This window comes from Mus musculus, chromosome 3 (assembly GCF_000001635.26).
Source record: "Mus musculus strain C57BL/6J chromosome 3, GRCm38.p6 C57BL/6J".
NCBI lineage: Eukaryota > Metazoa > Chordata > Mammalia > Rodentia > Muridae > Mus > Mus musculus.
The window spans coordinates 74031474-74041833 of NC_000069.6; the positions used below are offsets into that span (position 1 = coordinate 74031474).

The window sequence follows — 10360 nt, forward strand, 5'->3', positions numbered from 1 at the left end:
CAATGGTGTCAGCGTTTGGATGCTGATTATGGGGTGGATCCCTGGATATGGCAGTCTCTACATGGTCCATCCTTTCATCTCAGCTCCAAACTTTGTTTCTGTAACTCCTTCCATGGGTGTTTTGTTCCCACTTCTAAGGAGGGGCATAGTGTCCACACTTCAGTCTTCATTTTTCTTGAGTTTCATGTGTTTAGGAAATTGTATCTTATATCGTGGGTATCCTAGGTTTTGGGCTAGTATCCACTTATCAGTGAGTACATATTGTGTGAGTTCCTTTGTGATTGTGTTACCTCACTCAGGATGATGCTCTCCAGGTCCATCCATTTGGCTAGGAATTTCATAAATTCATTCTTTTTAATAGCTGAGTAGTACTCCATTGTGTAGATGTACCACATTTTCTGTATCCATTCCTCTGTTGAGGGGCATCTGGGTTCTTTCCAGTTTCTGGCTATTATAAATAAGGCTGCTATGAACATAGTGGAGCATGTGTCCTTCTTACCAGTTGGGGCTTCTTCTGGATATATGCCCAGGAGAGGTATTGCTGGATCCTCCGGTAGTACTATGTCCAATTTTCTGAGGAACCGCCAGACTGATTTCCAGAGTGGTTGTACAAGCCTGCAATCCCACCAACAATGGAGGAGTGTTCCTCTTTCTCCACATCCTCGCCAGCATCTGCTGTCACCTGAATTTTTGATCTTAGCCATTCTCACTGGTGTGAGGTGGAATCTCAGGGTTGTTTTGATTTGCATTTCCCTGATGATTAAGGATGTTGAACATTTTTTCAGGTGCTTCTCTGCCATTCGGTATTCCTCAGGTGAGAATTCTTTGTTCAGTTCTGAGCCCCATTTTTTAAGGGGGTTATTTGATTTTTTTTTGAAACAGCATCCTCATTTGAAGACATAAAGCAATGAAAAGAGTCCTGGAGTGAAATAAGACTTTACTTCCATTCTCAGAAGGAGAAATGTAACAGAGACACATGATAATTATTTACAATTATAGTTTCATAAAAATAGAAAAATACAATATAAAGTCTATGTTTTTCAGTGTCCTGTGAGTTTAATTAATAGGAATTACTATTTTTCAGAGATTATTAGAGGTACTACAGAAATAATGCACAATAATGTACAAAACCTAAGGACTTGGACCTTAGACCTAAGACTATAATCAATTCTCAAAGGCAATGAAAGCTGATGAGGCTATATCATAATAGTGAGTTAGACTTTTTAAATGTTTTTATTTCAATATTTTATACCCAAAGTATCGCAAATTTCTTTCGTTTTTATCATTTGCTTCAAATGTCCTATCCTAAAAGGAGATAAAGATAAAGACTTTAAGCAGAGACTTTCACATCCTTCCTATACTGGGACTACTGTCTTTAGAAAATATAAAATTCTAGAAGACTTTTGTTTCAACTACAAGTAATGCAATTTTCATACCTTAAATATATTAATAATGATTCTTAAAAGTAGGTTACTGCAAAAGAGTTTATAGGTTAAAAAGTAGGTTATTGTAAAATGGTTTATTAATAAAATTTATCCTCAAAAAGACATCAATATAAACTAAATACTGTGTGCCAAATATTCTCCTGGTACTCTTAGATTTTGATAAATTCCATTTAATCATTTATCCAATAACTTATGGGAAATCTAAAGTCACTGGGCAATTTCTAAAAGCAGAAAAGGATGTTATGGCTTTGGCTTTTTTCTTTGAACATAACTGGTTTGAGTCTATGAGATCCCAATATATGTAAGGTCTGTTTCACTGTCTTTTTGTTTTCAGCACATCAAAACGAAAATTGTTCTCAGCCCTGTTCTCACAACCATCCAGCTCCGCGGTTGCCGTATCTCTGGTCTCCATACGCATTTTAAGCAGAGCAAATTAAAGGTTAAATGTAAAACTGTCCAAAACTCAAAATCATACAAAAATAATATCATGTGAGTTTATTTCAAACTCCTTTGCACTTTCTCATGTGGAATGTTTAGTTATTTTTTAATAATAACTTTTTATTGGATATTTTATTTATTTGCATTTCAAATGTTATCCCCTTTCCTGGTTTCCTCTCCACAAACCCCCATCCCATCCTCCCACCCCCTGACTCTATGTGGGTGCTTTCCCACCTACTCACCCACTCCCACCTCACTGCCCTGGCATTCCCCTACACTGGGGCATTGTGTTATTTTAATGTGAAGTAAAACATAAAAAAGAATGGTACATAGGACCCAATCCACGTTTTTATATTACATGTCAAGGATTATATCCTAATACATAATTTCAGGTCTATATCTGAGATAACATAATACCAAAACTTTAAGAAACTTCATTTGGCGACTTTTAAACAGACAGGTATGATTGAGTTACTTCTTCATGACCCCCTGAAAAAGTGTCATTCTTTTTGATAATTTGGTTAAACTTAAACATCGTGTTTAAGTTAAACAAATTTCTACTATGACCACCTGCGTCTTTACTTGGTTAGTAAAATATCTCGGCAGCTAAAATCACTTGTTGTACAAGGCTGGATGGTATATGTTTGATTTCTAGAATCTATATGGTTGGGAGAAGTAACGCCAAGTAACTGACTCTTGCACATGGTATGGCATAAGTATGTACTCACCACCATGTCATTCACACATCTGCAACAGGAAAGAAAAGATATTACACAAAAGATTTAATTATGCAATATATTTAATTTAGGTAAATATATCCAAGATGCTTTGTCCTTATTCCTTATTTATGTTCAGAAATAACATATATATTTAATATTAAATTTCTGAAAACGTTCTCATTTTGAGAATATGAAATTTTTGAAAAAATTACAAATAAAAATATTGGTTTTATAATAGTTTATGCATTCTATTTTATTATAACCAACTCCTGGGTTCTAATTTTATACACATACATGATCAGCAAATATTTTCCAAAAGAATGTCATGTAAAATAATTATAATTTCTTTGTATTTCATTTTACTTCATACAATTGAGGTCCTTTTCCTATTAAACACAGTGCTCATATGTCATGAATATGGTATTTAATATTTATATGCTATGAGTAAGAATAATATAATATAAAAGATTTGCCTTTGTCTTAGGGGAAAAAAAAAACATTTTTACTTAAATGCCTGTCAGATTTAGTAATAAATGTACTGTCTGAAAGAACTCAAGCTTGGGGAAAAGATTACTAAGAAAAGGCTATTAATTTTATAACATTGATTTATTTTAAAACATCTGAATAAATCCCAGAAGAGTAACATTCACCTTATAAATGTGCTTGAGTCTGTACTGTCTTCTCATAGCCATGTGATCTGATCCTGGACATTTAAGCTGTGCATTGTGTTAAAGCCTCTTGTCCCTTCTTGCTTGTTTACAAGAACAATTCAGAGTTCACAGAAACTACTGTTACAACATCTCACAATATGCTGAAGATTGCTAGAATATCCTCAGTTCTGTTAGAGGTCTCCTACCTTCCACTGACTGAAGCACAATATCATATAGAATATTGTATATTGCTCTTTTTTATTGGATAATTTTAAATTATATTTCAAAAGTTTTCACCTTTCCAGATCTCCCCTTCAGAATCCCCCTATTCCATCCCCGTCCCCCTGCCTCTATGAGGGTGCTCCCGACCCACCCACTCCTGTCCTCCCGCCCTGGCATTCCACTACACTGGGGCATCAAACACCCTCAGGCCCAAGTGTCTCTCCTCCCACTGATGACCAACAAGGCCATCTTCTGCCACATATGTGGCCAGAACCATAGATTACTCCATGTGTATTCTTTGGTTGGTGGCCCAGCCCCTGGAAGGTCTGGCCTGTTGATACTGTTGCTCCCTCCATGGGGCTACAAACCCCCTCAGTTCCTTCAGTCCCTTCTCCAACTCCTCTATCTTAGATCCCAGAGCACAGTCCAATGGTTGGCTCTGACCTTCTGCCTCTGTGTTGTCAGGCTCTGGCTGAGCCTCTCAGGAGACAGCTATATCAGGCTTCCATCAGCAAGCACTTCCTGGCATTTATTGCTCTTAACAAACAATTCCTCCACTCGCAATTAGTCTGCTTTCTGGAGGCTCTCATCTTTGGTCCAGGTGGGATATATCTCTCTAGAACTACATCTGCTGTTGGCAGCTTTTTTGGACCATGCTGAATGCTTGGCTGCTTCTGTCTCTTGCTGCCCATATGTAAATAATGAACCTACTCTGGGTAAATTGTTGTGTGCACAGGTGTTCTGTCTCTCTAGACTCTGACAACTACAGTACACTGTGAACTTTCTTCACAGTTTGTTATTTAACTATGGGACAAGAAGTTGCTCACAGGCAATGGAGAACTAATTAATTAGTCATCTTCCTTTAGAGAAATGGGTTTAAAGCTTGGAGGAAGGAACTCACATGTCTTTGAGAAAAGAATTTCAGAAAACAGAACATTTTTAAAAGAAAAAATATCTTTACTACTCTTCATGAGGGAAACTCCCGAACCCCAGGTTCCATAGCAAAAAGCAGCGCCATAGATGGTTGCTGGCGTTTTTTACAAGGCTTGAGCAGAAGGAATGACTTCTCCAGAATTTGCTTGCTGGATTGATAGCTGCTCTTTGATTGATATTAATTCACCTTTCAGATCTATCCTTGAAAACTGGGAAAATTTTTATGTCTGTAGCTTAAACAGAAATAGGTTAGTTTAAAAATATAGTTTGTAAAACAAAACAGAAAAGAAACCTATTTTGTTCAAGAAGCAATGTCAATAAATTTTGACAATCTATATCCATGATGATGGCAGCCTTACCATAAGCAGTAACAGCTCCAAATCCTGATTCCACTGTCTCTTGTAAACTGTATCCTTTTACCTATTGAGAATCTTCAGTTGCCTTATAAATTAAGTCTCTGCAATGGTTTGAATGAGAAAAGGACTCCATATTCTCAGGCATTGGAAACCTTGATGACTAGCTGATGGTGCTATTTGGGAGGTTTTGGCAGTGTGGCCTTACCGGAACATTTGGGATGGGCTCTAAATCTCGCTAAGATCATCCTACTTCCTGTTTTCCTGTTTGCTTTTTCACTTCTTCAAGATTCGTGATGTGAGACCTTGATTTCATGCCACCATTCAGGCTGCCTGCTTTCTGCCCTGACATTATAGACTCTAACACACTGGAACTAAAAATAAAAATAAATCCTTCCTTCTGTAAGTTGCCTTCACCATGATGTACTATCACAGCAACAGAAAAGTAACTAATTTTACCACTCTTAAAAATTCCTCATTAAAATGTGATCATTTTACCTTCTTCTACCTTAAAGCTATATGAGCTTTATATATCCCTTGAATAATTAGTCAATGACATATTAGACAATAAGTTATTTAAAAATTACCTCTTAAAAGATCAAGGCAGACCCCTGAGAATGGGCAAAGAGATACCTGTCGGTGGTGTTGCTCTTACATCAGTCAGGGGCAGAGTAGATGGCAGACCTTTGTCCATCCTAACTTGATGCCTGGCTTAGTGAACAGAGCAGTTTTATGCCTAGGAGTCAAAATATTATGTCAACTCCACTCAACTCAAATCCAGGCAATACAGCACAGTAGGAAGAAGACATAGACCTGTACTGTCATGCCACCCACAGACACACCATCTAGTGAATGGCACAGGAGGAGCATAGACACCTGCTTGCTGGCATGCCACTTAGAATAGGTGAAAGATATCACTGAGGGACCTGCCAGTCATGTGGAAGCTGGTGTAACTACAATGTACACGTATGTACAGATGGGAGAGAAAGAAAACTAAAAAAGATTGATCATTATGAAGAAAGATGACACCAGAGACTTGAGGGTAGAGAGGAGTAGTCTGTTTCCAGTGGCCAGGCGGCAGGGCTGATGAGATCCCAGCCTGAGCTTCACTGAGAGCATGGTTGCACAATAAAAGGAATCAGTGTCAATGTTTGTGGTTCATATTATCACTGGAGAACATAGGGATCTCCCTCAATGTTCATGAGATGTACAAAATTGATCTTGCCCTTCATGTGATGCATCATTCTGGAGAGCTGGCCCCATTTTTCACTGCTGACTGCATTTGGAGAGCAAGCTCTGTGCCTTATCAAGGCACAGTGGAGGTAGCACACTAGGACTAGCCCTGATGGTCAGGGTATGGATGATCTGGCCACAAGGGAGTGAGAGTTAAAGACATGACCTGGCTACTTATTTTCCATGGGGTGCTGAGGGCACAGAGGTGATGTGTCACCTCTGTCACCTCTAGCAATTGGGAAAGCTGCCCACATGGTCATGTGCTGGAAAGAGTGTGCCCTGCTTCTGAACAGTATTTCAGCTTGGGAGAGTATGCCCAGACCTTGCTTAGATAGCACAGCAGAGTCAACCCTGGTAGTGTGGTCACATATAGGCTAGATCTGAGGGTGAGAGAGAAGGAGAGCTAGTCCTGCCCCTCTTGGCTGCAGCAAATGGGAGAGTGGGACCCTCAACTTGACTGGGCAGCATGGAACTGTCACTGGTGCTTAGGTACAAGCCAGTCAGTTGCAAAGGCGTGAGAACATGAGAGCTAGCTGAATCTGCTTCCTGTTGATGGCAGCATTGGGTGGCTAAATCAGAGTAGTGCTGAAGACTTTCCCTAGTGGTGCTGATAAGTGAGAGCTAGAGGCATGACCAGCTTTGTTAACACCTAGGCCCAGATCTCAGCTGTGCTCTGAGATAGCCCACCTCAAGATCTATATCATTTGCAAGTGATTGGGACATATAAATGTGACAGTCCTGATGTTCCGAAGCAGTAGGATCACCATGACACAGGTGAACAAGAGGATAACTGGGGGGGGGGGGGGGGGAGTCCCAGTGGGGATCTAATATTGATGGTGTAGCACCAGCCAAAGATCTGGAACCAGACCAATGTCTTATTGCAATGAATATTTGCAAGTAAAAATATGTGTATAGATGGAGATACTATAGGGACAAAATGTGGCATATTAAAGCACACATGATTAGATGTTTTCTACCATTTAGTTTTGTTGCTGCTGTTTGTTTGTGTGTGTGTGCTTTTATTGGTAGGGCAGGGGGAGTTGCAAGGGGAAAGGGTGGATATGAAGAGATGGGGAGATGAGTAAGACTGATGCATGATGTGAAACTCAAAAGAATCAACAAAACATTAAAAAAAAACAGTCAAGATGAAGTCTAAGAAGTTATTAACAAAATCTGCATGGGTCTACTACTCAGAGATGGTACATTCCAGCTTTAGAAAAATATTCCATGGTATAATATCTGGTCACAAATTCATCTGAAGTTACATACAATCTCAATGGTTTCTGAGTCCATAGTCTTTCAGAAAAGTAGAATTTGCTAATAAGGCCCTATTTTCTTTGAAAATTTTCTTTGAAAAATGTTTCACTATGAAACTTGTCTGACTTGTAAGGCATTGTTACCAACAGCAATCCTTCATGTCTAGACCTTTCATTCAGATCTCAGTCTTAGAAAACTTCAAATACTTTATTCAGGTCCTTTTCCACATTCAGATCTGTCCCTAGATGATAAAGCCATTTTGTCTCTGGACTCAATAAATTCCAACAGGATAGATAAAATTAACAATGGACCTGTACATCTTCTAAAGTAGCAAAGTAAATGTTGATTACAACATAAGACTCGGTATGCCCAGTCAACAACTAACTGCTATTTTAAAAGCCTTTTTCTCTATATTTCCCCCTTTGCCTGTAGTGCTCAAGGCCCCAGAAACTATCAACTGAGTTCATCATTCTCAAGTGAAACCTAAACGAGATGATCATATTAATTTAAATACATCCCATAGCCCTTTGGGAGAGTAGACAACTAGATCACTTTACTAATATGTATGCAAATAAGCATATGAATACATACACACTTTACTATTCACTTTATCCCTTAGTAAAAAGCCGGCATCATACTGTATCATTGGTTTGAGTCAGTGTTTGGATTTTCGCTTTTAATATCCAAGACAAAAAAACAACTCCTTACTTGAGTCTAAAACTGTGTCCAGAGTCAGTATACATCAGGGAGCTCTTATTCTATCTCATATAGTACATCTGGACTCCTATATTGGCCATTTTTCTTCATGTGGATGGTTAAAATAAATTATAACAGTGCATTAATCAGGATATATTAAATCTGTTCACAGGATAGGATGTTATGTAGTGGTGTATTTATTCAATTCAAGTTAAAAAGGGACATGGAGGACCTTTCCTAAGGAGACAAATGAGATGTGAGGCCTGCCATTTTAGTACATCTCCCCAAACACAGATACCCAATAGATAGTGAGGAATCAAACATATATCAGAATAGATATTTTTAAAATCACGAAAAATATGCATTACAATGATTCCAAACATATTTTTAAAGACAGATAGCACAATTATGGCCTGAATTATCACATCATTCTTAGAGTACCCCAATGAAGTTTGATGTCTAGGATGGATCTATATTGACATGTGAAGCAATTATTGCAATTCATTCACCAATAGTGTAGTATTGAGTGGGGTGTGAAATGGATACATTAAGCTTATGGATACATTAAGCAGTTTCTAATAGTCCAAAAGAACTAAGTGTTACTAGCCTTTAGTTTTACTAATGTCAAATATACTGTAGAATTTCCATTGATATGCAGCAGGAGATTCCTTGAACAAAGAATAGCTCTGAAGAGTTTCCTATTTGAAAACTGGTATCTACAGAGATATTTTGCTAGATTCAATGGTCAAGAAACATAGAGTTGAATTCAAGTTTAGAGCAGACTCCATTTTGATATAATAGCAGAGCTTGGTAATTAACTTCATGGTTTACTACTATGCAAAATGGGAAAGTTTCTAAGAGACTTCCCAGAGAACCCAGAAGGCTGCTGAGGTCAAGCTGCGTGTTACAGGGGTCCATTGCATGAAGGGCCACAAAAACCATTGTCTTAAACCAGGGTGCGAAGATTCCAATACCATTACTTGTATATCTATAAAATCTGCAGCTGAAGAATGGTATCAGCCAAGGAAAACTGGAACATGTGCTTCAGGTAGTACATATGAACTTGTCTGTATACTAAAGCCTCTTGGAACATGACTTTTTATAACAGTTTCAAATGATAAGCATGGGCCATCAGTTTTCTCTGCTGTGGGTCAGTATTGATTTACTATGGTTATTCTTGTTTATTGCCAGTCAAAAAGGATGCGTTTTTGAACGAGGCTATTTATTCTATGCCATTATATATTGGAAGTATGTAATTTGATTTTGATATTATAAGTCCTCAAATGTAAGTGTTCATCTTAGCTCACTAATAATAAGTCATGCATACAGTCTCAGCACTCATGAGGCTGTAGCAGGATTGTCACATGTCTCAGATCTACCTTAGCATTAAAATCAGTTTCAAGCTATCCCAAGCATTGTGGAATGGCCATGAACCTTTCAGAGACATGGGAAGGATGTTATGTCAAAGAAATGGTATTTATGTGTGACAAGTTGGTAAGAAATAGACATGTCAGGCTAATCTTTTCTGTTGAATAAACAGGATTTGAAATTACCTTGAGGCCACGTCTTCCTAAGAGCTTATAAGAGTGTTTCCAGGGAGTTTCATAGAGAAGTGAAGACTATGAATGTATCTGGTAAAATGCAATGTGCTGAGAACATAGACTAAAGAAAATGGGACCAAAGAGGAGAGGTGAGTACCAACATCTCTCTCTCTCTCTCTCTCTCTCTCTCTCTCTCTCTCTCTCTCTCTCTCTCTCCATTATCTTGAATAAAATGTGCACAACCACAATATGTTTAGTTGTTTCATTTATTCTTTGCCATGGTGGTCAATGTTCTCAAATTGTGAGCAGCAACACATCCTTACTTCCAGAAATCTCCATTGCTAGGTATTTCGTCACAGCTGAAGAACTGAGTTTGAGTGGGAAAAGGTTAAGAATTGACTCCCTCAAGCTGTACTCTGACATCTATATATGTGCTTCTAGGACATTACAAGAAGATAATCAAGAGTGTAATCAAAACCTCATAGGTACTGTTGGTGCATATACAAAATCAAGCAGTCATCATTCCTGTGTTCCCATATTAGACAGATAGGCTATTATTAATTAATGGCTTCTTAGGAAAATTTAGTCAGTTTTCTTACATGGGCAGTGCAAATTAGACCTCACATTTTGTTAGGGAAAAGGAATAAAGGAAAGAAAGAAAGAAAGAAAGAAAGAAAGAAAGAAAGAAAGAAAGAAAGAAAGAAAGGAAGAAAGGAAGGAAGAAAGAAAGAAAGAAAAGACAGACTGAGGATGGACAGAAAGAAAGAAAAAAAGAAAAAAGAAAAAGAGAACAGACAAAAAAAGAAAACAGGCAGAAAAAGAAAGAAAGAAAGAAAGAAAGAAAGAAAGAAAGGAAGGAAGGAAGGAAGAAAG

General features: G+C 38.0%; 1 non-coding gene across 1 annotated transcript; it reads left to right on the plus strand.

Moving 5' to 3' along the window:
* The first annotated feature begins 5366 nt into the window (after window positions 1-5366).
* LOC115489836 lies at window positions 5367-5509 on the plus strand. Its single transcript, XR_003954788.1, has one exon. It is a non-coding gene; the product is annotated as a small nucleolar RNA SNORA48 (small nucleolar RNA).
* Window positions 5510-10360: the final 4851 nt, after the last annotated feature.